This window comes from Mesoplodon densirostris, chromosome X (genome assembly GCF_025265405.1).
Source record: "Mesoplodon densirostris isolate mMesDen1 chromosome X, mMesDen1 primary haplotype, whole genome shotgun sequence".
In the NCBI taxonomy this organism is placed as follows: domain Eukaryota; kingdom Metazoa; phylum Chordata; class Mammalia; order Artiodactyla; family Ziphiidae; genus Mesoplodon; species Mesoplodon densirostris.
This window is the reverse complement of record NC_082681.1, coordinates 104257696-104283222: the sequence shown is the minus strand read 5'-3', so window position 1 is coordinate 104283222 and position 25527 is coordinate 104257696. Positions and strand designations below refer to the sequence as shown.

General features: G+C 39.5%; 1 protein-coding gene across 9 annotated transcripts in view; it reads left to right on the top strand.

Moving 5' to 3' along the window:
- The window catches only part of SYTL5 (synaptotagmin like 5), a 254832-nt gene that overhangs the window by 34193 nt on the left and 195112 nt on the right, over positions 1 to 25527 (top strand). The window lies entirely within an intron of this gene.

Genomic DNA, 25527 nt, shown 5'->3' with positions numbered 1-25527 from the left:
TTTTTGGCTGTGTTGGGTCTTCATTGCTGCATGCGGGCTTTCTCTAGTTGGCGGCAACCTGGGGCTACTCTTTTTTGCGGGGCACAGGCTTCTCAGTGTGGTGGCTTCTCTTGTTGTGGAGCACAGGCTCTAGGCACGCGGGCTTCAGTAGTTGCAGCACGTTGGCTCAGTAGTTGTGGCTCGCGGGCTCTAGAGCGCAGGCTCAGTAGTTGTGGTGCACAGGCTTAGTTGCTCCACAGCATGTGGGATCTTCCCGGACCAGGGCTCGAACCCATGTCCCCTGCATCGGCTGGCGGATTCTTTTTTTTTTTTTTTGCAGTACGCGGGCCTCTCACTGTTGTGGCCTCTCCCGTTGAGGAGCACAGGCTCCAGACGCGCAGGCCCAGCGGCCATGGCTCACGGGCCCAGTCGCTCCGCGGAATGTGGGATCTTCCCGGACCGGGGCATGAACCCATGTCCCCTGCATCGGCAGGCGGACTCTCAACCACTGCGCCACCAGGGAAGTCCCTCATTTTAGCTTTAAATAACATTTCTAGTTTGAGGAACATTTTCAGATAATCTCTTTTGATCTTTTCTGACTTTCTGTACTACTTTCACTTCATTGATATTATTTTTCCTATCAAACTGAAACTCCAGGTGTTGCCACAATAGCCAGAGAGGGCGTGATGTGGGGTTTTACTGTAAATATGTTGGGTTGAGCTTCAAGTCAGTAAAAGGCAGCCTTTTAAATGATATCATAAAGGATTGAATGACTCACAGTACACGTTTTATTTTTGTAGGTGACTAATGCTTTACAGATGTGTGATTGTTTGGTGATCACAATGACAAAGAATGACTTTGCCCTCGTTTCCTGGATTTAATCCATCCCTTCCCTCTCCCTACTTCCCTTGATCTTGATAAGATCCACCTTGACTGTAGAAGTGTTTTCACTACCCAGATTCCTAAAATGGCCTCCTGGATATTTGTTTTTCTTGGGGTTATTGTTGAACTACCCAGTGGAAAACGTGAGCTTCTTTTTAAAAAACAACATTTATTTTATTTTTGGCTGTGTCGGGTCTTAGTTGTGGCACGTGCGCTCCTCGTTGCAGCACATGGGCGTCTCTCTAGTTGTGGCACGTGGGCTCCATAGCACATGGACTCTGTAGTTGTGGTGCACGGGCTCTCTAGTTGTGGCCTGTGTGCTCAGTAGTTGTGGCACACGAGCTTAGTTGCCCCACGGCATGTGGGATCTTAGTTCCCCAACCAGGGATCAAACCTGCATCCCCTGCATTGGAAGGCGGATTCTTAACCCCTGGACCACCAGGGAAGTCCCCAATATGAGCTTCTTGAGTTGAAGAAACATCGAGATCTTTTGGGGAAAGGCACCCAACCAGGATCTCCTGGGCCATTTAATTATTTAGCAGACACTGTTGAGAACCCAGTAAATTCTTGGCATTGGGCTTGGCATTAGGTATTCAAAGATGAATAACTTTGACCCAACCTCAAAGGGCTCTTGGTCTTTTGAAGTGTATGAAACCAGACTGAGAGGTAGAGTGAGAAGTACTTGAAATTGATACATGGATATTCTATTCATCAGCTGTCTTTCCTGTGTAAACTGAGGAGTAAGAGAATGAATAGTTATTAAATATTTAACATAACTACATGCTTTGTATATATTATCTCATTTAATTTTTCCCCAGTTTGTAAAGAAGGGTATAAATCTGCAAATTTTACAGATGAGGAAACTTAGAATCAGAAAGGTTAAATAATTTGCTGAAAGTTCCAGAGTTGGCAGGGCTGAGGTTGAACACAGGTTGAGGCTGAAGCTCAACCTGACATATCAGAGATATCTGTTCCTGGTGTCTGAGCTCGTGGATCCCCATCATTCCAGCCTGGCTATTCACACCAAAAAAGAAAATCCTAACAAAAAAAAAAAAAGAAAGAAAAAGGTGAGAGAGAAAAAAGCCAACAAAAAACCAACAAAGTAAATTGGAGTAACAGCTAGGGCTTAAAAAGTATGGAAATTTAGACTGAAGGAACAAATTCTATCTTGTACTGTGGATTAACATATAACATTTTGTGAACAGCTATGTGAGATGTGAAAATGCATAGGCTCTGGAAGTTGTAAGTTTAATGACCATAAGACCCTTTTATGTTAGGATGGTTTACATCATCTGCCATTTCACGGCTCTAAAGGCCAGTCAACTATTTCAAGCAATTTGAGTGACAGAAGATGCATATAATATTTGAGATAGTCCATTCCTTTTTTTAAAACTACTGTCATGGTAATGATGAGCAAACTTCTAATACCTGTGATTTCTACTTATGGGTCCTAATTCTGTCCCTGAAGCAACATAGAATTTTACTAATTGAGCAAATGCTTTTTGGCTATGTCTCAAGTATGAATTGAAGAGAATTCTTGGCCTGCAGGGAAAGAAAATCTGCTGGGTGTCTGAATTTGCAGTATTCTGGTTCCCGGGATAGTTTCTCCTTATTGTGTTCTGTGAACTTGTTTAGTGTCAGTAGATCCCTGATCCACACTTTAGTGTGCTGGCAGGGATCAAGTTTCTGAGCCTGGGCTTAGGGTGGAATCCTTGGGGTATTGCTTATCAGTGTCATGACTAACACTCTAGCACATATCTCAGTAGCTGAGCCATTGGGACAAGCCACTCTGACCTTGCTACATGGAATATGCACATCTTTGTGATACTCCTTTTCCATGTGCTGATTCAATTAAGCATAGAATGCCGTGGGAACAATTAGGAGGGCAGCTAGCCCAGATTTGGTGCGAAAAGGTTTTCTAGATCCAGCAGACATTAGAACTAATATCAAAAGACAGAGGAAGAGTTAGCAGGCAAAGTTGGATAATCGGGGTGAGGAACAGGGTACCTTCTAAAGAGAAGGAACACTACTTATTATGGCACCGAGATGAGAGAGAACATGCCATGTTTAAGCAACAAGAAAGGATTCGGTATGACTTCTTTAAAATTTTTCAACTTTATTGAGATATAATTTATGTACAATAACATGCATCCATTTAAAGTATACAATTTGATAGGCTTTAAAAAAATTTACTTTATTGTGATGAAATTTATGTATAATATCATGCACATATTTTAGTGTATAGTTCGCTGGTTTTTGTTTTACATTGTGGTATGAAATACATAACATAAAATTTACCATCTTAACCATTTTAAGTGTACAATTTGGTAATGTTACATATATTCACATTGTGGTGCACATTCTCTTTTGAATAAAACCATACTGACTCAACCTCTTTCATAGGATTTCAACAAGAAAAATAATATAGCATTACCCTTTATATTTTCATGATACTTGGATTGAAAATGTATTGGTAATGAGGACATTGATCAAATGGGGTTCAGATTGTAATCATTAAAGCCAATTTATTTTTCTCTATCACTATCCCACTAAATTTAATGGAAATAGTTCTTTTTCTTGTCCAGGATGAAATGTGAGCAGGCTTCAAAACTTTTTTTCATCACTTACAGATAACAGAAAATCTTGTGGTCACTATAAGGCCATGGACTCAGAATAATTTAATAAATTGTCTGTGGCCAAGGAATTCATAGGTAGGGCAGGTCGTAATTAAAATGAAATTCCTGGGCTTCCCTGGTGGCGCAGTGGTTGAGAGTCCGCCTGCCGATGCAGGGGACGCGGGTTCGTACCCTGGTCCGGGAGGATCCCACATGCCACGGAGCGGCTGGGCCCGTGAGCCATGGCCGCTGAGCCTGCGCGTCCAGAGCCTGTGCTCCGCGACAGGAGAGGCCACAACAGTGAGAGGCCCGCGTACCACAAAAAAAAAAAAAAAAAAAAAAAGAAAGTCCTTTGATTCTGAGTGTGGAAATCTTTCCCACATACTTTCCTAAAAATATATAGCACTAAGGATAAATGTGAAGAAATGAGTAGTAAATGAAAGTGGCCATCACTGGTCTCTGGAGATGGTTCTCCACTGAGGGGGAAGGGTTTGAAGAGTTTATTCATTTTCATTGCTACATAAAATTTCACGGTATAAACATAGCACTGTTTAATCATTATTTCTGAAGAATTAACTATTGTGTTGTTTCAGATATTTTGCCACATCAAACAGTGTGGTAGCAAACATATTTATCATAGTTCTTGTGCCTGTGTGCAGGAGTTTCTCTAGATAGTTTATTACAGAGTAAAATTCCTGGGTCAGGGCCTCCCTGGTGGCGCAGTGGTTGAGAGTCTGCCTGCCGATGCAGGGGATACGGGTTCGTGCCCCGGTCTGGGAGGATCCCATATGCCGCGGAGTGGCTGGGCCCGTGAGCCATGGCCGCTGGGCCTGTGCATCCGGAGCCTGTGCTCCGCAACGGGAGAGGCCACAACAGTGAGAGGCCCGCATACAGCAAAAAGAAAAAAAAAAAAAAAAAAAAAAATTCCTGGGTCATAGGGGGTGAAGATCTTCAACATTTAAAGACATTGACCCATGGCTTTTTAGGAGTTTGTCTCATTACTATCTTTATAAAAACCTTTAAACGTTTACTAATCTGATGGGTATGAAATTAAATTGTACTTCACTGGCATTTTAATTTGCATTCCACTGATTATGAATGACATATTAGTCAGATTGCGCCTCTATAACAAGTTACCATAGACTGGGTGGCTTAAACAACAGAAATTTATTTCTCATAGTTCTGGAGGCTGGAAGTCTGAGATCAGCTTGCTGATGGCAGCCTTCTCATTGTGTCCTCACATGGTGGAGAGCGAGAGACTCAGCAAGCTCTTTGGTGTATCTTTTTATTAGGGCACTAACCCCATCATGAGGGCCCTACCCTCATGACCTAATTCTAATTACCTCCCAAAGGCCTCATCTCCAAATAGTATCATATTGGGTACTAGGGCTTCAACATAAGGAAATTCAGTAAGGTTTGATCCGTGTATACACCCATGAAACCACTGCCACAATGAATTTACAGAATATTTCCAGTTTCCTAGGGCCCCTTGCAGTCAATCCCTCCCTCCACCCCTGGCACCAGCACAATTATTTGCTTTCTGTCTCTATGGATTAGTTTGCAGTTTCTAGAATTTTATGTAAATAGAATCATACAGCATGTACAATTTTGTGTCTGGCTTCTTTCACTGATTTTGAGATTTATTCATACTGTTGTGTCTATGAGTAATTTGTTCCCTTTTATTGCTGAGTGGTATTTCATGTATGGATATTCCGCATTTTGTTTATCCTTCACTTGTTGATGGATATTCACATTGTTTTCAGTTTAGGGCAATTATGAATAAAATCTTGTACGAACATTCATGTACAAGTTTTTTTGGGGTCATATATTTTCATGTTTCTTGGGAAATGCCTAGGAGTGGAATGGCTGGGCAGTTTGGTAAATGTCTAGCTTTTAACAAAGCTGACAAAAGTTTTTCAAAGTGGTTTTACCATTTTACTTTCCTACCGTTTATGTATAAGAGTTCTAGTATTTCCACATCCTCTCTAACACGTGATGTTGTTGTTGCTGTTGTCTTTTTATTTTAGTCATCCTAGTGTTCATGTACTGGTATCTCGTATTTTAATTTGCATTTCCCTAAAATTCCAGATATATTTTAGAGATGTTGGATATCTTTTCATGTGCTTACTGGCCAATTATGTTATCTTCTTTTATGAAGTTCCTGTTAAAGTCTTTTTTTTTTTTTAAATAAATTTATTTATTTATTTTTGGCTGTGTTGGGTCTTCGTTTCTGTGCAAAGGCCTTCTCCAGTTGCGGCGAGCGGGGGCCACTCTTCATCGCGGTGCGCAGGCCTCTCACTATCGCAGCCTCTCCTGTTGCGGAGCACAGGCTCCAGACGCACAGGCTCAGTAGTTGTGGCTCATGGGCCTAGTTGCTCCACGGCATGTGGGATCTTCCCGGACCGGGGCACGAACCTGTGTCCCCTGCACTGGCAGGCAGATTCCCAACCACTGTGCCACCAGGGAAGCCCCCTGTTAAAGTCTTTTGCCCATTTTTAATTGGGTTGATTTTTGAAGCATAACATAGTTTTGTATATTCTAGATACAAGTTCTTTGTCAGACATATGTATATTGTATTTTCTCCTGTTCCTTGGCTTACCTTTTAATTTTCTTAATGGTGTCTTTTAATTTTGATAAAGTCCAATTTATCCTTTTTTTTTTAATGGTTCATGCTTTTGGTGTCTTACTAATAAATCTTTCTCTAAACCAACATCACAAGAATTTTCTCCTATTTTCTTCTAGAAGTTTTCTAGTTTTAGCTTTCATGTTTCAGTCTGTGATCCATTTCTAATTTATGGTACATCATATGTAGATGTCATGTATTAGTATTATTATATATTATATATATCATAGTACATTATTATATACATCATATGTAATATGATCTAAACTAATATATGTATGTATATATCATATATAATATAATCAAAACTAATATACAGGGATGTGGGAACAGATTTATATGTATGGCTGATTCACTTTGTTATAAAGCAGAAACTAATAAATAATATACATTTCATATTAATATTATAATAAATATATAATTATAATACTATAATTATTATGTGTATTATATTAGTATGTACATATATTACTTTACATTATATATGATATATATATGCCCACACACTATAATATGATAAGATGTTAATTCATTAATTATAAGTAAGGGCTGAGGTTCATTTTTCCCATATGGATATCCAATTGTGCAAGCACCATTTGTTGAAAAGATTATCATTTCTCCATTGAATTTTCTTGGTGACTTTATTGAAAATCAACTGACCATATATTTTGGGTCTACTTCTGGACCTTTCATTTTGTTAATTCTGTGTGTCTATCATTTCACCAATACTATACTGTCTTTATTACTATAGCTTTATAATAAGATTTAAAGTCAGGTAATATATGCCCTCCAATTTGTTCTTCTCTTTTAAACTGTTTTGGCTATTGTAGGTCGCTGTGACTTGAGCTGTAGAGGTAATTGCAAAAGATTAGGACTGAGAGTTAGGCTGAGGCCAGATAATGCAGGGTATTATTAGTCAGGCTACAAAGCTTTTGACTCACAAACAGTGGAGGAGTATTAAAGAATTGCTAGCAGGGGAGTAACATGGTTATATTTGCGTTCTGGAAATCACTCTGGGAAACAAGTGGAGCATAGATTGAGGGGATAGGACGAAGGCTGAAAGACTAATACCTAGGCTGTTTTAGTAATCTTGGAAAGAGATGGTAAGGCTCTGCTTTAGGGCATTGAAGCTAGAACAGTGCTGTCCAGTAGAGTTCTCTGGTATGATGGTAATGTTCTAGAGCTGCTCTGTCTGATGTGGTAGCCACTGGCTGCATGTTTCTACTAAGTTCTTGAAATGCGTCCAGTGAGACAAAGGAATTGAATTTTAAATTATTTTATTTACTGTAAATCTAAATTTAAATATCTACATGTGGCTAGTGGCTACTGTATTGGACAGCACAGAGCTTGAGGAAGGAATAGACTTCAGAGATAAGGAGAAAAAAATGGAAAGGGTTTCATCACTGATGGAAGTCAGAACACATGGGACAAGGGTAAGGGGAGAGAAGAAGATGACACCCAAGTTTCTGTACTGTAGTGAATTAACTAACATCTGTATTACCACTAGAGTATAAACTTAATGGGGGTGGGGACTTTTTTTTTTTGAAGTATAGTTGATTTACAATATCATGGTAGTTTCAGGTGTACAACACAGCGATTCAGTTATATCTGTATATATCTATCTATTCTTTTTCAGATTCTTTTCCCTTACAGGTTGTTAAAGAATATTGAGTAGAGTTCCCTGTGCTATACAGTAGGACCTTGTTGGTTATTTTATATATAGTAGTGTGTCTATTTTAAATCCCAAATTCCTAATTTATCCCTCTCCTCCATTTCCCCTTTGGTAACCATAAGTTTGTTTTCTCTGTCTGTGAGTCTGTTTCTGTTCTGTAAATAAGTTCATTTGTCTCATATTTTAGATTCCACATATAAGTGATATCATACGATATTTGTCTTTCTCTGTCTGACTTACTTCACTTAGTTTGATAACCTCTAGGTCCATCCATGTTGCTGCAAATTGCAAAGTTTTGTTCTTTTTATGGCTGAGTAGTAGTCCATTATTTTTTATATATATATATATGTATATATACATATATATGCATATATATAGAGAGAGTATTACACTACATATGGAATATAGTGTGTGTATATATATATATATATATATACACACGTGCACGCGTGCACACACACACACACACCTTCTTTATCCATTCATCTGTCGATGGACGTTTAGGTTGCTTGGAACTGTCTTTCTTAGTCAGTGTTTTATCTCTAGCACCTTACATAGTACCTAGCATATAGCAGGCACTAAGCGAATATTTGTCAAAGGATGAAAGGAAGGGAGGGAGGGAAAATAATCTGATAAGGCATTACCCACATTCAATATGATAAGGGACTGATGTGAGAAGAAAATCTAGGAGGAAGTAGTTAATGATAATATCTAATGTGTATTGAGGACTTACCGTGGTCAGGCACTGCTATATGTTCCTATGTGCATTGTATCATTTAATCTGTACAACAGTCCTCTGAGTCAGATATTATTCCCATTTTATAGATACAAAAACTGAAAATTAGAGAAAATTAAGGAACATGAATAAAGTGACTTTACCAGGTGGCAGAGTTAGAATGAGGTTAGTTTGGGCCAAGTGGTGGGACAAACATTGGTAGCTCCAAGACAGGTCTGGACTCCAGATATATATATTTTGGAATCATCAGTAAAAGGTGTTTACTGAAACATGTGAATGGAAGTGTTTGTTCAAAATGAATGAAAATAGAGATCTATGGGGAGAGAATCCTTGAAAGGAAACTGAGAAGTACTGAGAAAAGATGTATGTATGTATGTAAGAGGAAATGCAGAGAAGATCATGTCCCAAAAATTGAGGGAGAAGAAGGGTTGAGGAAAGGGAGGGAGTGGCCCACTTCTCACAGGCTGGAGATCTCCATGTATTTCATGGACTTAGTAACTGGAAGGTTACTGGGTCCATGGCAGAAGCAGTTTTCTGAACTGGTGGAGACATTAAAAGGCACCAAATAGTAAATACAAGATGCAGTGATAGACATGAAAATCTTTTTTCATAAGGATAAAAAGATAAGGTGGTACCTGGAGATGGTACTGTGAGTTGTCCATGTTGTTGTTTTAAGAAGGAAAATATTTGAGCATGCTTATGAAAGAAAAGGCTATTGTGGTGGAGGGGGAGGTTGAAATGTCATGGTTGGAGAGTGAGAACCTTGACAGTAGATTTTGTTATCTACAGTAATGCTGCTTATTGTGGTTGGCAGACCCATGCCAGTCCATGAACTCTGAGTTACTGGTCTGAGACACAATAAATATGGAAATGAAAAATAAACATTTAGAAATTTTAATAGTTTTTTGACACAGTCATTTGATACCTATTGAATATAAATATTTAAAAACTAGGAGCTTATACTTTGTATATCCTTCTTTGGTCATTTCTGCTTTTGCAGTGATTCACTTTTATTATGTTTTATAAAAGCATAAGACAAAAAATTGGTCCTCAGTGGATTGGATAGTTTTTTAAAAGGTCCTTTGTCACAGTTTGAGAACCACTATTAAACAAACAAAACAAAACAGTGAGGGTATGATGAAGCAGGCATGGTAAAATGTTAACATTTTGGAGACCTGGTTGAAAGGTATCTGGGAATTATTTGTACTTAAAAAGAAAATTCGGGCTTCCCTGGTGGCGCAGTGGTTGAGAGTCCGCCTGCCGATGCAGGGGACATGGGTTCGTGTCCCGGTTCAGGAGGATCCCACATGCCGCAGAGCGGCTGGGCCCGTGAGCCATGACCGCTGGGCCTGCGCGTCCGGAGCCTGTGCTCCACAACGGGAGAGGCCACAACAGTGAGAGGCCCGCATACCACAAAAAAAAAAAAAAAAGAAAAGAAAATTCTATAAGTCTGAAATTACTTCAAAATAAACTGTGGGATTTTTTTATGCTTGAAGACTAATGAATGTAGATAATGAATCAGGCGATTAATCTTGAGGGAAAGAATCTACAACTCTTCCACTGAAGTTAAAAGGTGGGAGGGAAGTATGAGTGTGGATTAGGTTAAGTTTGTAACTGGAGCTCCAGGGTCATAAGACCACCTGTGCCTGAGACTGGGGTGGAGTCTATTCTCTCTCTGTAGAGTAAGTGAGTACTTTTGCTGAAAGGAAGTGCCTTAGCTTTGTACCCTCAGAGGCTGACCCTGAGACAAGGTTTGTGTGCAAGTGTTTATTTGGAAGTTCATTCCAAGAATCACCTTTAGTTTTAGTTAAGGAATCAAGATAGGGAAGAGAAGTAAGCCGATAAAATGTGTGTTATGGAATAGGTTTCTGTCATGGGCAACTGGGACTCAGTCCTTCTGGGAAAAGCTAAGAAACAGTGCAGAACATGCATCAGGATTATCCCATCCTAGGGGCAAGAGAACTGAAACATTTGTCCTCCAACTGCCATCTATCTCCTGAGAGCTGCAGTAGGGTGAAGCCGGCACAAACTGGAAATGGTGGGGGCTGAGGGGTTATTTGCAGGAGCTGACAACATCTGGTATGATGGGGTAGGAAGTGAGGGAAAGCAAGGTTTGAAGAGAGGAATGGAAGTTCAAAAATGATACCGGTGGGAATGGGCAAAGGAACCAACTAGGGAACGTGCGATTGATTGCCGCGATTGCCATGCAGGCTTGAAAACTTGTTGAAGGTTGGAGTCCATGGATTTATCACTGTATCAGTCCTCCCATGGCCATAACAGTGGGTCATGTATAGAGGCTGTGAAAGCCGTCAGGTATTTGACTTTTATTATTTTCCTTAGCAACTGCATAAACCTATGAGCACATCTCACTGAGCTTTTGGACTACAAGAGCAGTAGCTCATGTCTTTTCAGATGAAGTACTCTCAAGCTTGGTTTTTTTCTTATGTATTTAGGCTGTTGATTTTGCAAACCTCAGTATAGAAATTTATATCTGTATCATTCCATTGCTTTCAGGGTTTGCAGTCTTTAGGTATCAGTAAGTTCCACAAGGTAATGAGGCCGTATCTCCTTCAGCGCTGGATCCATGTGCCAACCCAGTACATAGTAGTGGGTATTATGTGAAAATAGGATGACCCCTGCTGTCAAAAGCTCAGAGACTTGCAGGGGGACAGGAACTTGTAGAGAGAGAAGCAGGGAACAGTGGATTGAGTGCTGTGATAGAGGTTTCATAGTAGATGCTCAATATTTTTTGAGTGACAATGAAATGTGATCCAATGTGCTAACTGTCCCTCTTGTCATGATAAGCTTATCATCTTCTTAGAGGAAGTTAGCAACTATGGACTTAAAGTGGTTTCAAGGAAAGATGGAGATAGTTGCCATCATCACGGTGAGAAGATTTTCTTAACTCTTCCATAAGCAAACTGGCCAAAATGGAAGAAAGCACTGAACCCATTAGTTTCCAAATTTGTTTTTATGGGAGGGGAGAATGAGCCACAAGAGTCAATTTCATTTTGTTAACTAATTATCTCATGATTATTGAGCCATAGCAGTCACATTGCTTCTTCTATGGCTATTAAATTTAACAGAGAAACATCATTTAGGCCTCAAGGAAGGTAACTCAGTAGCGATGAAATGTTTATGATCTGGGAATGATAAATAACTCATCTCACCTTGCTACTCCCCCAAAATAAAGGTCTTTAGTGGCTAGATTGTAACTATTTTACAGTTTCTTCATTAGTCACGCAACAATGTCTTAACAGTTATTTGCATATAACACTAGAGACAAATATAGAAAAATTCTAGTTCTTGCTATATCTCAAAGAGCTCGACATATTTTGTTTACCAACATTCTTTCATTCTTAACAAGATTTCCACTTTATTTTGAAAAAAATCACTGCTTATTCACTCAGTCAATATTTTGGGTTTTTTGTTTTGTTTTGTTCATTTTAATTTTTTCACACAGTATTTTTCAGCACTGATGATATTCATAAGCATGTGCTAGAGACAAAGCATATTAAGTGAAGAAAAGAAGATTTCTGCCATCAAAAAGTTCAGAGCCTTGCAGGGGAAGAGAGACCTGTAAGCAAGCAAGAATAGTGATTGAAGTGCCATCATAGACTGGGAATAGAAGAGAAAATCTCTATTTAGAGAAGTTAGTGGAGACTTTAAGAGGACATCACGTTTTTACTTGGTCTTAGGGGATAGGGAAAACATTTTGTAGACATCGGGGAGAAAGAAGGTAGCTTGGGAGTTGGGAAAGGAAGGGGGAAGTGGAAGTAGGAAGGACATTCCAGGCACAGGGAAAAGCAGATGAAAATCAGAGATCACGGTAGGCCATGGAATATTCTGGAAATAGATAAGCATAGGTTTGTGTGTGGAGGAGGAGATGGGCAGAAGAGGCTAGAGGGGTGGGCTGGGGAGAGATGGCAGAGAGCCCTATGGGATGTGCTGAGAGCTTTGTACTCTACTTTGCAGGGCAGCAGGGACTGAACAGTAGGGGGACACTTCTGTGGCCACCTTTAAGATACAAGATGGACTCCTACCCCAAACTTGGCTACAAAGTGGAGATCAGTGATCTCCCTCCCTCTCTCCCTCCCCTCCCCTCCCCCTCCCCTCCCTCTCCCCTCCCCCTCCCTCTCCCCTCTCCGTCTCCCCCCCACCCCAAGACACACACCCCCGCCAAGAGGGTATGAAAAGATGCATCACTCATGTAATGAGGCTTTCTGGGCAGAACAGGCTAACTCCCAAGTAGGTCCTAAAATGGATTGAGAGAGTGAGCAGGGCAAGAAGGCTGGCTCGGGGTTTTATGGTGGTTAGGGAGGGAGTGGGGTCAGCATAAAGGTTCCTACACATGGGGAACTAGCACCCAACGACGAAGCACCCAGACTTTCTTATAAGCTTGCCCACTTGTGGGACAGAAGGAGAAGGGAGTGGGGTGAGGCTTAAAAGCTGTTAGATTTGCGGGGGAAGAAAAAACAGGAACAGTGAGAAGATAACTTGGAAAAGGATGAGGCTAGACCAGAGGAACCTGCAGGAGCCGGTGACAAATCGCCAGGCAAAAAGAAATGACCTGACTGTGCCAGTGAAAATCAGGATGGTTTGAGGAACGTTTCTGAGGAAGAGTTGAGACTGGTACTCAATGAACATGGTAGTGAGTGAGAGAGGCTGCTCCAGGATGAGAGCTGGTTGTACAGCTGGGGAAACAATGAAAACAAAAATAGGAGATATGAGAGGAGGGACAGGGGGTGGGAAGGAGACCAGGAGTTGTTTCATGTGTTTTGAAATGTCATGGCCTAGAGCCACCCCATCCTTTGAGAAATGCACCACAGTAGTTGCAGACTTTGCCTTTTTCTAGGTCATCTTGAGTATCGGTGGTTACATACCATATCCTAAAAATTAAAGTTCCTCTGCGAAGCCCAATTGAACATGATTTCCTTTTCTTTTTCTAAGGGACGTTTATTGTTTCTCATTACAAAAGTAATACATGTTTCATGTAAACAGTTATGGAATATAGACAAGTATAAACAGGAAAATATAAGTGCCCCATAGTCCCTCCCTGTGGAAATGGTAACTAACATTAGTGTATAATTTTTTAGAGAGGGACATTGGAGACCAAATACAAGAAAAAGTGTGTCTAAAAATGTGAGAAGAAGCTTCAAAGAGGAAGTAATGTTTTATCTGGGTCTGAGGATTTTAAGAACATTTGCTGACCATAAAAGTTTGAGGGCTTCCCTGGTGGCCAGTGGTTGAGAGTCCACCTGCCGATGCAGGGGACACGGGTTCGTGCCCCGGTCTGGGAAGATCCCACATGCTGCGGACTGGCTAGGCCCGTGAGCCATGGCTGCTGAGCCTGCACATCCGGAGCCTGTGCTCCGCAACGGGAGAGGCCACAACAGTGAGAGGCCCGCGTACCACAAAAAAAAAAAAAAAAAAAAAAGAATATTTAAATGAATGTGTACATGCAAGCAAAACTGGTTTCATTACATCATGAGAAGGGGACAATTTAATCTCTACTATACAGGGTATCTTATATGTTTATCAGTAATGTACAACTAACAAAAGGTTGTAGAAGACCTCAAAGACTGTCTTTTCTCCATTGTATATTTTTGCCTCTTTGTCAGAGATTAATTGGTAAGTGTGCGTTTATTTCTGGGCTGTCTGTCATGTTCCATATGTCTGTTTTTATGCCAGTGCCATACTGTTTTGATGACTGTAGCTTTTTAATATTGTCTGAAGTTAGGGAATCTGATTCCTGCAGTTCCGTTCTTCTTTCTCAAGATTGTTTTGGCTATCCGGGGTCTTTTGTGTTTCCATACAAATTTTGAAATTATTTTTTCTAGTTTTGTGAAAAATGCCATTGGTAATTTGATAGAGATTGCATTACATCTGTAGATTGCCTTGGGTATCATGGTCATTTGAACAATATTGATTCTTCCAACCCAAGAACATGGTATATCTTTCCACCTGTTTGTGTCATCTTCAATTTCTTTCATCAGCATCTTAAGGTTTTTGAAGTATAGGTCTTTGACCTCCTTACATAAGCTTATTCCTAGGTATTTTATTCTTTTTGATGTGATAGTAAATGGGATTGTTTCCTTAGTTTCTCTTTCTGATACTTTGTTGTTAGTATATAGAAATGCAATTGATTTCTTTATATTAAATTTGTCTAAAAGATAATTTTTAGAACAAAATAAAATCATGTTCATACGGATGTGAAATGAACACATGTTAAGAGATTTTACTTGAGTCCTGAGAGAACCAGCAGATGTTATAACCATTTAAAAACAATACAAAGAACAGACACAAGAATATTGTTCAGTAATATTAAAATGTGCCCAGAGGTCAGAGCCACGGGCCCTAGGATGGAGACTGTGTCCCAAAGCGTTGAACCACAGGCCAAGGGCAGAGCTTCAAGCCATAGAGGAATATTTTCAGGCCTTGAAACTTCATGGAACTTTCTGGCTGGATTTTGAAATCGCTTGGGGCTAGTGATTCTTTCCTTTTTCTCTCTTTTGCAATCAGAATATGCATAACTATAATCCTATGCCTGTCCCACCATTGTATTTTGAGAGTAGACCACTTGTTTTCTAGTTTCACAAGTCCACAAATGGAGCAGAATTTTGCCTGAGAATCTCACTCATACCTTATCTAGATGATGAGATTTTAGACTTTGAGTTAGTTCTGAAGTAGTTTGAGACTTTTGGAGTCGAAGGGTGGGGTGAATGTATCTTGCATGTGGGATGGACGTGAATCTCTAGGGGCCAGAGTGTGGACTTAGGTAGACTGGATAATGACCCCAAAATATATCTAGGTTCTAATCCATAAACCTGTAAAGTTTACCTTATATGGCAAAAGAGATTTTGCAAATATGATTAAGTGGAGAATTTTGAGATGGGGAGAATATCCTAGATTTTATGGATGGGCCCTTAGTGTAATTGTAAGTGTCCTTATAAGAGGATGGTTGAGGGAGAGATTTGACAGAGAAGAAGGCACTGTGACCACCGAAGCAAGATGCTATACTATTGGCTTTGAAGATGGTAGAATGGGCCACAGGCAAGGAATACAAGGAGTGCATCTCTAGGAGCTGGAAAAGGCAAGGAAACAAATTCTCCCCTAGAGCCTCTGGAGGGAGTGTGGCCCTGCCAATACCCGAGTTTAGCCCAATAAAAGTGATTTCAGACTTCTGACCTCTAGAACTGTAAGACAATGATTGTGTGTGTTTTTTTAAGCCACCAAGATTGTGATAATTTGTTACAGAAGCCATAGGAAACTAAGATACCTCCCAAATAAAGTACTTTTACTTGAATCCATGTCTCAGCATCTGCTTCTAATGGAACCCAAACTAAGATGCCAGGTGAGGATAAAGGATGCAGCAGCCAGTTAATTTATCCCATCTCCCTTGAAGTTGTTTCCTGCCACCTTCCTGTCATATGATGCATGTAATTATGTTTTGAGATGGCGTAAAATTGTGCAAGGCTGTGTTAAGACTAAACAGAACACGTAGGTTTCTTATGACAACTTAAATTTGATCAAAGATGAATCTCCTTGGGAGACTCACTCTGACTATGATGGAGTAACTGGTACTGGAGTAGCCGTTCTGCCAAAAAGAATCACAAAAATGGGCAAAATATATGAGCTGACTGTTTTTGAGCATTGTACAATGGGCAGCACAATGTTGTGATTCCAGAGAGAAAGGAAGCACACAAGGTAGGTCAATCATTGCTCCAGTTCTCTGCCTGGGGAAAATATCCCAATGGCACAGTGAGCTGGAATCTAGGCAAAGCACAGTGGTATTGCTGGGCTGATGAGGTAGAAATCAGAATTCAGTAGACCTAAAGAAGCTAGAATTTGCAAGACAGGCCATCAGAGAAGAGGGAGCTATATAAAGGAAGGTCTTCAAAAGTTCATTTGGAGGTTTACCAAGAGTCTTTGGCTGAGGACTGGGCTGCATATTCACAGGGCAAGACCACCTGAGACTGACCAGTGGGTACAGGATTAAGAGAGGAAGAGAGATATTACCAGTTGATCCATGCTGGGGGGTATTGGAGATCCAGGCAACAAGAGTGATGAGTCGTTGATAATACCTTGATAATAATATGCTGGGTATCCAGCTGAGAAACCAGAAGCCTTGGGAGTAAACATTATGCTCCAGTGTAAGGCCTATAATAGATTCACCCTTAAAAATCCTAAAACCCAACCCTTACAAAATCTGTAGAAAGAGATAGTATTTGGAGGCTGATTCCTCAAAAGTAATCAGGCTTAGGAAATACCTTAGACTTTCTGCGTATCTACTTTAACAAAGCATAAGACCAAATGTTTTTTGGGTTTTTTTTTTTTTTTTTGCGTTTCGCGGGCCTCTCACTGTTGTGGCCTCTCCCGTTGCGGAGCCCAGGCTCCGGACGCGCAGGCTCAGCGGCCATGGCTCACGGGCCCAGCTGCTCCACGGCATGTGGGATCTTCCCAGACCGGGGCACAAACCCGTGTCCTCTGCATCGGCAGGCAGACTCTCAACCATTGCGCCACCAGGGAAGCCCAGACCAAATGTATTGAACTACCTGTTAGAACAAACATCAACACTCTTCAGAACCCAGAGTTTCTAAACATATCATCCACATTATTCAATATACAATAAAAATATTCAACATACAGAAAACAGGAAAATATGGCCTGTTAGTAGTCAAGAAAAAGAAGTCAATAGAAAAAAGCCCCAAGATGGCCCATTGTTGGACTTTTTAGACAAAGACGTTAAAACAACTATTCTATAGTCAAAGAACTAAAGAATATAGTAAGTCCCCTACATACGAACCTTCAAGTTGCGAACTTTCAAAAATGCGAACATGCGTTCCATCCACATCAGGTGTGAGTGAAATTGCAACTTGCCCTCCGTCTCCTGTTGCTGACGATCCTTCAGCTCTACCATCTCCCACCTCCTCTCCTTCCTCCAGTCAGTAACTCTTCTTGCCTGTTCACTCGATGCCAGCCCCTGTATGCCAGCTGTTGTACTGTACTATTGTACTTTTCAAGGTACTGTACTGTAAGATTAAAAATGTTTTCTTTATTTTTTGTGTCTGTTTTTTATGTATTTGTGTGAAAAGTATTATAAACCTATCACAGTACAGTACTACATAATCCATTGTGTTAGTTGGGTACCTAGGCTAACTTTCTTGGGCTTATGAACAAATTGGACTTATGAACACGCTCTCGGAATGGAACTCGTTCGTATGTAGGGGACTTACTGTATGTTCAATGAATGAAATAAATATGGTCTTAATGAATGAACAGATAGGGAATTTTAACAGACAAATCGAAAGTGTAAATAACCAAATAGAAATTTAGAACTTAAAATCACCAAAATAAAACATACCAGATGGGCTCAACATCAGCTTTTACATGGTTGAAGAAAGAGTCAGTGAAATTGAAGACGGATTAGTAGGAATTATCTAATCTGAAAAACAAAACAAAACACTTATCCTTGAGACTTTTTAAAGGTATTGTATTGGCTTCTCCTGTATGACTCTTTGAACTTACGGAAGTAATCATTTTATTGGTACTTTAAGCTAGACTCCTGTTTTTTTGTTTTTTGTTGTTTTTAATTCCCCAGGACCCCAAAGGGCCACTGCAGCTATAAAGAGGCCTGCTATGATAATATAAATGAATACTCATCTTGGGGAAATAATCTTCCAAATTTTTCACTTACTTCAACTTATGATGTAGTACAAGTACTAAGAAAACTTCACTCATTATCTAATATTTAGCTGAGCAGCTACATCCTGTTATAATTATCTTCTAAAAGTCATAAGTACACAGTGCAGTGTCATGGTTAGATACATGAACTGTGGTGCTGAAGTGCCTGGATTTAACTTGTGGCTGTACCATTTACTAATTGGGTAACCGTGGGCAAATTTCTTAGTTTCCTCATCTGTATTATGGGGATAATAATAGTTCATACCTAATAAGTTTTGGAAATTGTGAGAAATGATATACGTAAAGCACTCGGAATAGTACCTGGCATCTATGTGTTGGCTGTTACCATTAGATATATATTTTTTCCCAGATCCTTTAATAATAAGTGTTTTGGGGGAATAGAATATTAAAAGAATGAGTCATCTTTAAAACATTGATTTAAAAAGTAACTCATATCAAAAATCTTCCTAAATGTGCTTTAGAGGATAAAACAGCTATTACCTTTCCCCTGTTGATCAACAGAGGCATTCCTTTTTGAAAGTAGAGATACCACCTGCTTCTTCGGAATAGCTATCCAGCACAAGTAAACATTACTGTGTGCTACTGGGTGTGTTCACTGTGTAAATAGTTTGTGGGAACACAAGAGGCTGGTTTTTCAAGTTTCTGCTCCTAGCACTCCAGGAGCATCAAGTAGTCCAGCATTCTACAGTTTGTGTGTCTGAAAGAAAAGTGAGCCTACAAAAATGTTCTAGCCATCAGATTGAGGTAAGAATAATGTGTCTAGGGGTCTTCAGTGTGACATCTGCTTTTTTGATTTTTGTGTGTTTGTGGGGTGGGGTTTGCTTGTCAGGAAATGAAAGACTCCTTTCACCATTTGATTAAAAGGAGAAAGAAAGGAATATATACAGAAGGAACATTTTGGCCATCGGGCTGCTATATAAGTTTGATGGATTGAGGAGGGAAATATAGGTACCTTCTTGTTATTAGCACTTAATTTAATCTACACATTGAAATATGGCACTGGATCCCACTGAACATAGGAACAATTATGTATCCTAATGACATAAAGAAATCAAGTTCATAGCAGAAGTACTGTGTCACTTTGCCAAAAACCTGTCACACCTCTATGTGTAAAATAGCAGTCATTTTGCTCTGAATTTCTTTCATTTGTTAGAAAAGTCAGGCTTTATTTAGCACTGTTGAATTGTTTTTTGCACTCAGTCCTATTCTTGATATGTTTAAATATCTAGTATGGATATATATTTTATTTATTTATTTATTTATTTATTTAATTACTATTATTTTTTTTGCGGTACACGGGCCTCTCACTGTTGTGGCCTCTCCCGTTGTGGAGCACAGGCTCCCGACGCACAGGCTCAGCGGCCATGGCTCACGGGCCCAGCCGCTCCGCGGCATGTGGGATCTTCCCGGACCAGGGCACGAACCCGTGTCCCCTGCATCGGCAGGCGGACTCTCAACCACTGCGCCGCCAGGGAAGCCCTGGATATATATTTTAGTAGAAGGATTGCTAAAGTTGGAAAGCCCTGGAATAATTTCAACATGAATATGATGTTTTTAACGCAACAGGAAGATGAGATACTGACTGTGAATGTGAATATAGTACACTAGAGAGATGAGTCAGGTTTTAAAAGATTTCTCTTTAATATAGATTGTTTTAATTACCAATGCTGTCTTCCTCATTTAAGTGAAAAATACATCTTGCGTATCAGACCATTTGGAGAACAAAGGAGGTATCTATTAAAGCATTCAGTCACGAGTAGAAAATAATACTTATATATGATAATATATTTAAAATACTGCTTAAATCTTGGCCTTAAAATGTCTTTTAAGCATAGGAATTGAGTGTTTAATTTTTTCACTTATAATAAACTGTTTATATGTTGTTTAGACAACAGCTTAAACACAAGACTGTTATAATTTAAACCCCATGGCTTAAGTGCATGAAGACATTCAGTTGGACACTAGTGAAATTCTTAAATAGATCCCTACATCCCTGAGTATATAAATACACGTACACACATATACATATGTAGTTACATATGGACAACTTATATCAGGGAAACAGATAAGGGAAAAGGTGAGAAGATGTCTTTTTGTTGTCAAATCATATTTATTCTATGTACTTAGGATTTCTGAAATGTTCTGCCAGGCTTTGGGAATTAGCTGTGTTGTCATTCAACTTATTCAGGTTTGATAAAGTCTTCTCATAGGTTTAGGGAATAAAATAATATTAATAAAATAGTTATTTCTACTTCTTTGTGTCCTGGAGGCACATCTAGTATTTCTGTTGAAATAATTTTCTTATAATCATTTAGTATGTTAAGAAAAGGAAAAGGAAATGCAGCTTTAATTTGTGAAATGAGCAGTTTGTTTTACCTAAGCTTTATTATGCAATGGCGTATGTTATGACTATCTTGCCAGCATATGTAAACACTTAGATTTAATCCTTTCTATTTAGAATTTACTTATAGCAATGTTTTTGTACATCCCGTCTGTTGCTTACACATCCCATGTGTATGCTCTCACTCTCACACATTTACCCTCACACACATTCACAGGACTTTAACTTCTCTTGAACCTGGGTCCATTCCTGGTGATGTCTTTTTGTGGGTAGCACCATCACTTCCTTTGACCTCTGTTTCTTTACCCTGCTTTCTCCCATCTTCCATCATGCCTAACCCATGGACATCTGATTCTACTCACGATAGTGCTAGTAAAGCAGGTAGGTCCCCTTGCTTCCATCACTTGTAGAGTTGGCAACTGTAGTGCTGCCGGAAGTTCTTGAAGATCATCTGGAAGTCAGGCAGAGCTTTTAGAGGTACAAAATCTGGTAAATATATAGTGTACCAGGATAGGAAATCCACCTGATCTGGTTTGTCTCTCTTTTCAGCAAAAACACATCTCTAAGAAATGGTTACTAAAATCTGCCCCTACTGTTTTACTACCCACTTTCTCTGTTTTAAAATCACACTTTCTTTAAATTGCCCTATGACATGACATATACCTCCATCGCTTTATTGATACTGTACTTCCAAGGGTCATTTGTGGTGCTTTTAGGAAATCTAGTTGCATTCATTCATTCATCTATTGATTCACCCATTCAGTAACTGTTTATTTAGTGACAACTGTGCATGAGCACTGCTAGGCACTGAAGTTACAGTAGGAAACACCTAGGTCTGCCTTTAAGTACCTCCAGTCTAGTTAGGAAAGATGTCAATTTACCCAAAAATTTATTACAATTGTGATAAGTGCTGTGAAGTATACTTATTCAAATCCTCGTTCTGTTTGACTCCTTTGCTTTATGTGACATTCATGATCACTTCCTACTTCTTGAGTTTTCTCCATCCTTGTTATCTGTGACTCTATACAATCTATTCAGCTACTTTTCTACCACTTTCCCTTTTGTCTTACTTCCTCTTCTCTTCCCTAAGTGATGGTTTCCCCCAAAGTTTAGCGTTTGCACCATAATGTATTACTTCTTTACTTTGCCTGTGACTTCTCATCAACTCATAGTTTTAATTATCACTTCCCAGGGGATGCCTCCAAGATACCCATTTCTAGGTTTTTCTATCTGCTGTATATTTTCCCACTTGTACTTCCAAGTCCAACTGTCACCAAATGTTCTTCATGGTTGTAGCCAAACTCACTGTCTTTTATGTGAAACCACTTCCTCTTTCATCCATGTTTCTGTTAATGGCATTGATGATCTCCTGGTTTCTCACATTTGAAACCTAGGAATCAGTTTTGCGTCTAACTTTTCGTTTGCTCTCAATACCTAAGCCATTACCAAGGCCTTTTATTTCTTTCTTGATAATCTATCTAGCATCTATCCTTTCGCATCTCCCTTTTCTGTTATTTTTTCTTTTATTCTGTATTTTCTCATCCTCTCCTCCCTGAGAGTTATCTAGAATTCAAGGTCTTGGTTAGACCCCGGCGCCATCAGAAAATCCATACCCAGAAAGTCCCTATTTTATGGGTATCTTCTTTTTTTAAACCTTCAGAACAAAATCATGGGAGTGATGGGAAGAACATAGGCTTTGGTAGCCAAAGACCCAGGTTTAAATTCTGATTCTACCAGCCACTACCTCCTTTACACTTTATCTCTCTGTGAGCCTTTGTTTCCTCATACTTATCCTATTTCACATAGTGGTCACATGAACAGATAAGTTCATGGAGGTGAAGTCATTTAAAACTATGAAGCATTATATAAATATTACAGTAAGATTTGTTAATATAAGAATAACTCAGGGGGACTTCCCTGGTGGCACGGTGGTTAAGAATCCACCTGCCAATGCAGGGGACACAGGTTCGAGCCCTGGTCTGGGAAGATCCCACATGCCACAGAGCAGCTAAGCTCATGCACCCCAACTACTGAGCCTGCTTTCTAGAGCCCGCAAGCCACAACTACTGAGCCCGTGTGCCACAACTACTGAAGCCCACGTGCCTAGAGCCCATGCTCTGCAACAAGAGAAACCACCGCAATGAGAAGCCCGTGCACCGCAATGAAGGGTAGCCCCCGCTTGCTGCAACTAGAGAGAAAGCCCATGCGCAGCCACAAACACCCAACACAGCCAAAAATACATGAAAAACAATAACTCAGGAGCAGGGACCAAGGTCCTGCGTCTTAACTACCGAGGCAGTGTAGTGTAGGGTTAAATTTGAATCCCAGCTCTGCTACTGAGCAGCTGTGTGAAATTGAGAAAATCTAGCTTCTCTTTTCCTGAGTTTCTTCATCTGTAAAACGGGAGTAATAATAGTTTGTACTCATAGGGGTGTTGTAGGATTAAAAGGGTTAATAGATGTAAAATACTTAAAAAAACAGTGCCTGGCCTATAGTAATTGCTCTATAAGTGTGGGAGATGGTGCTGGCAGCCAGTGGGGCAGCATGTGGATATAAGGTGGGAGCGAGTTATTAGAACTGAGTCACCAGGATCAGGTGTATCAAGGATGGAAACGCAGAGCCGTGGAGTGGACACCTGTACCTGGCTGAATCCCTCATGATTCACATCACAAATGGCCCTGCCATCTGAGGCAGAACTGAGCAGATGCACATAAGGAGATAGGAACATTCTGAGCAGCTACTCGGGGCTCAAGGATGGGGATAATGGTGTTTCAGGCACATTTTTGTTCTTGTTAAAGAGAAAAGAATGGTAAGTAGTTTGCCCTTATAGAGTCGTGAAATATGTTGATATGTCATGGAATCAAAATATCAGTATCCAAATGTTAAGAAAGCAGACTTATCCTCTGTATTCTAGAAATCTCTCTCTCTCTCTTTTTTGGCCACACCGCATGGCATGCGGGATCTTAGTTCCCTAACCAAGGATTGAACCCATGCCCCCTGCAGTGGAAGCGTGGAGTCGTAACCACTGGGCCGCCAGGGAAGTCCCTAGAAATCTCTTTCTTTAGCAAGCATAGGCTTATAGCATTTCAGAGTGCAAGGGACCTTAGAAATTCTGTTCCTCTCAATTTATAGGATCATTGGCCAGAGTATGTATTTTTACTAACACACAGTATTCACTTTGAATGAGGATTTTTTTTTCATGTTAAGAAAGGACAAATAATACTTAGAATATTCCAGGGGTGGTTCTAAGTGCTTTAGATTGTTTAACTCATTTAATCTTTACAAGAACCCCATGGGATAGATATCATCATCCTCACCCCATTTACAGAAGAAGAAACTGAGGATCATAGAGGTTATGCATAATTAATGAGTAGTTGAGCCCAGCTTTAGACCCAGGCAGCCCGGAATCAGAGCCCATATTCTCAGCCATTGTGCCCTATCATCTCAGCACCTCTGTGCTCTAGTGTCTGGCTCAAGAGGGCAGGCTGTGGTGTCCTGGGCAGATGTTAAATGTTGCAGTTCCAATTTTCCTTGACAATTGGTATTAAATGTTTGATAGTTTTTCATAATATATAAAAATAATATTTATACTAGGTATTCCCCTATCTGTTCAAGAAGAGTCTGATTTTTCTCACCCATGATTCTGTACGTGAGCATCACAGTTGTCAAATAATTGTAAGTTGGCAGCTACTTTGCACTGTACTTCATTGTTGCTTCTGCCATGGGGATGCTCTCTTGCATGTTAGTTCCCATCTTTGTTTTTGCTAACAAAAGTTTAGGCTCAATTTTTAGAGTTGCCACTGTCTCCTTTTTAAACTACTTCTTGTTCATTTAATTGTTCTCTCACCTTAGTTTTTTTTTAAAAAAAAATTTCTCTAAGCATTATCAGCTACAAAAATAATTTAATAGGCTTTTACTTCATTTTCTTCTTCACTGAATAAAAATATTAAAATCCGACTTACCTTCCCTGAACCCCTTAATTACCTTATTCATTTCCAAGTAGGCACAGTACCATTTGTAACTCTTGTTAAAGTTTAATTTAGCAATTTCCAGTCCTTGTAACAGTTGACTTATCCAGGCTAATTTGATTTAATCTTTCTAACCGAATGCCAGGAAACACTCTGTTCCTACATTATGAACACGTCCAATTCATTTAAGGATTTCTGGCTCATGTAAATAGACTTTGGTGGCATTTTTGTTTTTGGTGTTGTGCAGTCAGAAAATATTTCCAAGAATCAGGACTTGGAGGGAAATTAAGATAATGATTAAAAAAAACAACTTGAAGATATATTTCATTTTAAAGGAAGCAAAATCCTTAAAACCAAACAATGTAAAAAATTATTTAACATTGACAGTGTATTCTAAGAATGGAAGTGGTAGATTTTACCAGAAAATATAGTTGAGATGGGGTGGGAGGAGGGGTGTGTATGGGTAGAGAAATCATATTTGGAATCTAGCCATCAAATAATGATGTTCCAGGGTTCAAAAATAGACTTCAAATCTAAACATACTTTTATCTGGATTATAAAAGCCAAAGTTCAGCAACAGCCCACTTGGTAAACACAGACCAAGAGAGATCATATGAAATATATTTATTTAATTCAAGTGTCAGAATATAGACAAATCCATTGATATATCCTCCCAAGATCTGTGTACAGAGAGCAATAGATTTTAGTCTCCTAGTGTGAAATTATATTAACATTAGCATATGATTTAAAAATTTGAAGTTAATTTCATTTAAATCAAGTGATACGATATCAGGGATGAATATTCAAAGTAGTAAGGGCCTGATACAAAATAGGCATTTTACCCCAACTTTCAACAAGTAATGGTGTATTCAAAGATGTCTGTACCTATAAATAAATACATAATTTTTAAGTTATAAATTTTGGCTGGAACTAGAAATGTATTAAAACATATTTTTTGACAAAGAATCACTGTCCTCTAATTGAGAGACCAGCTCAGGAAAAGTAA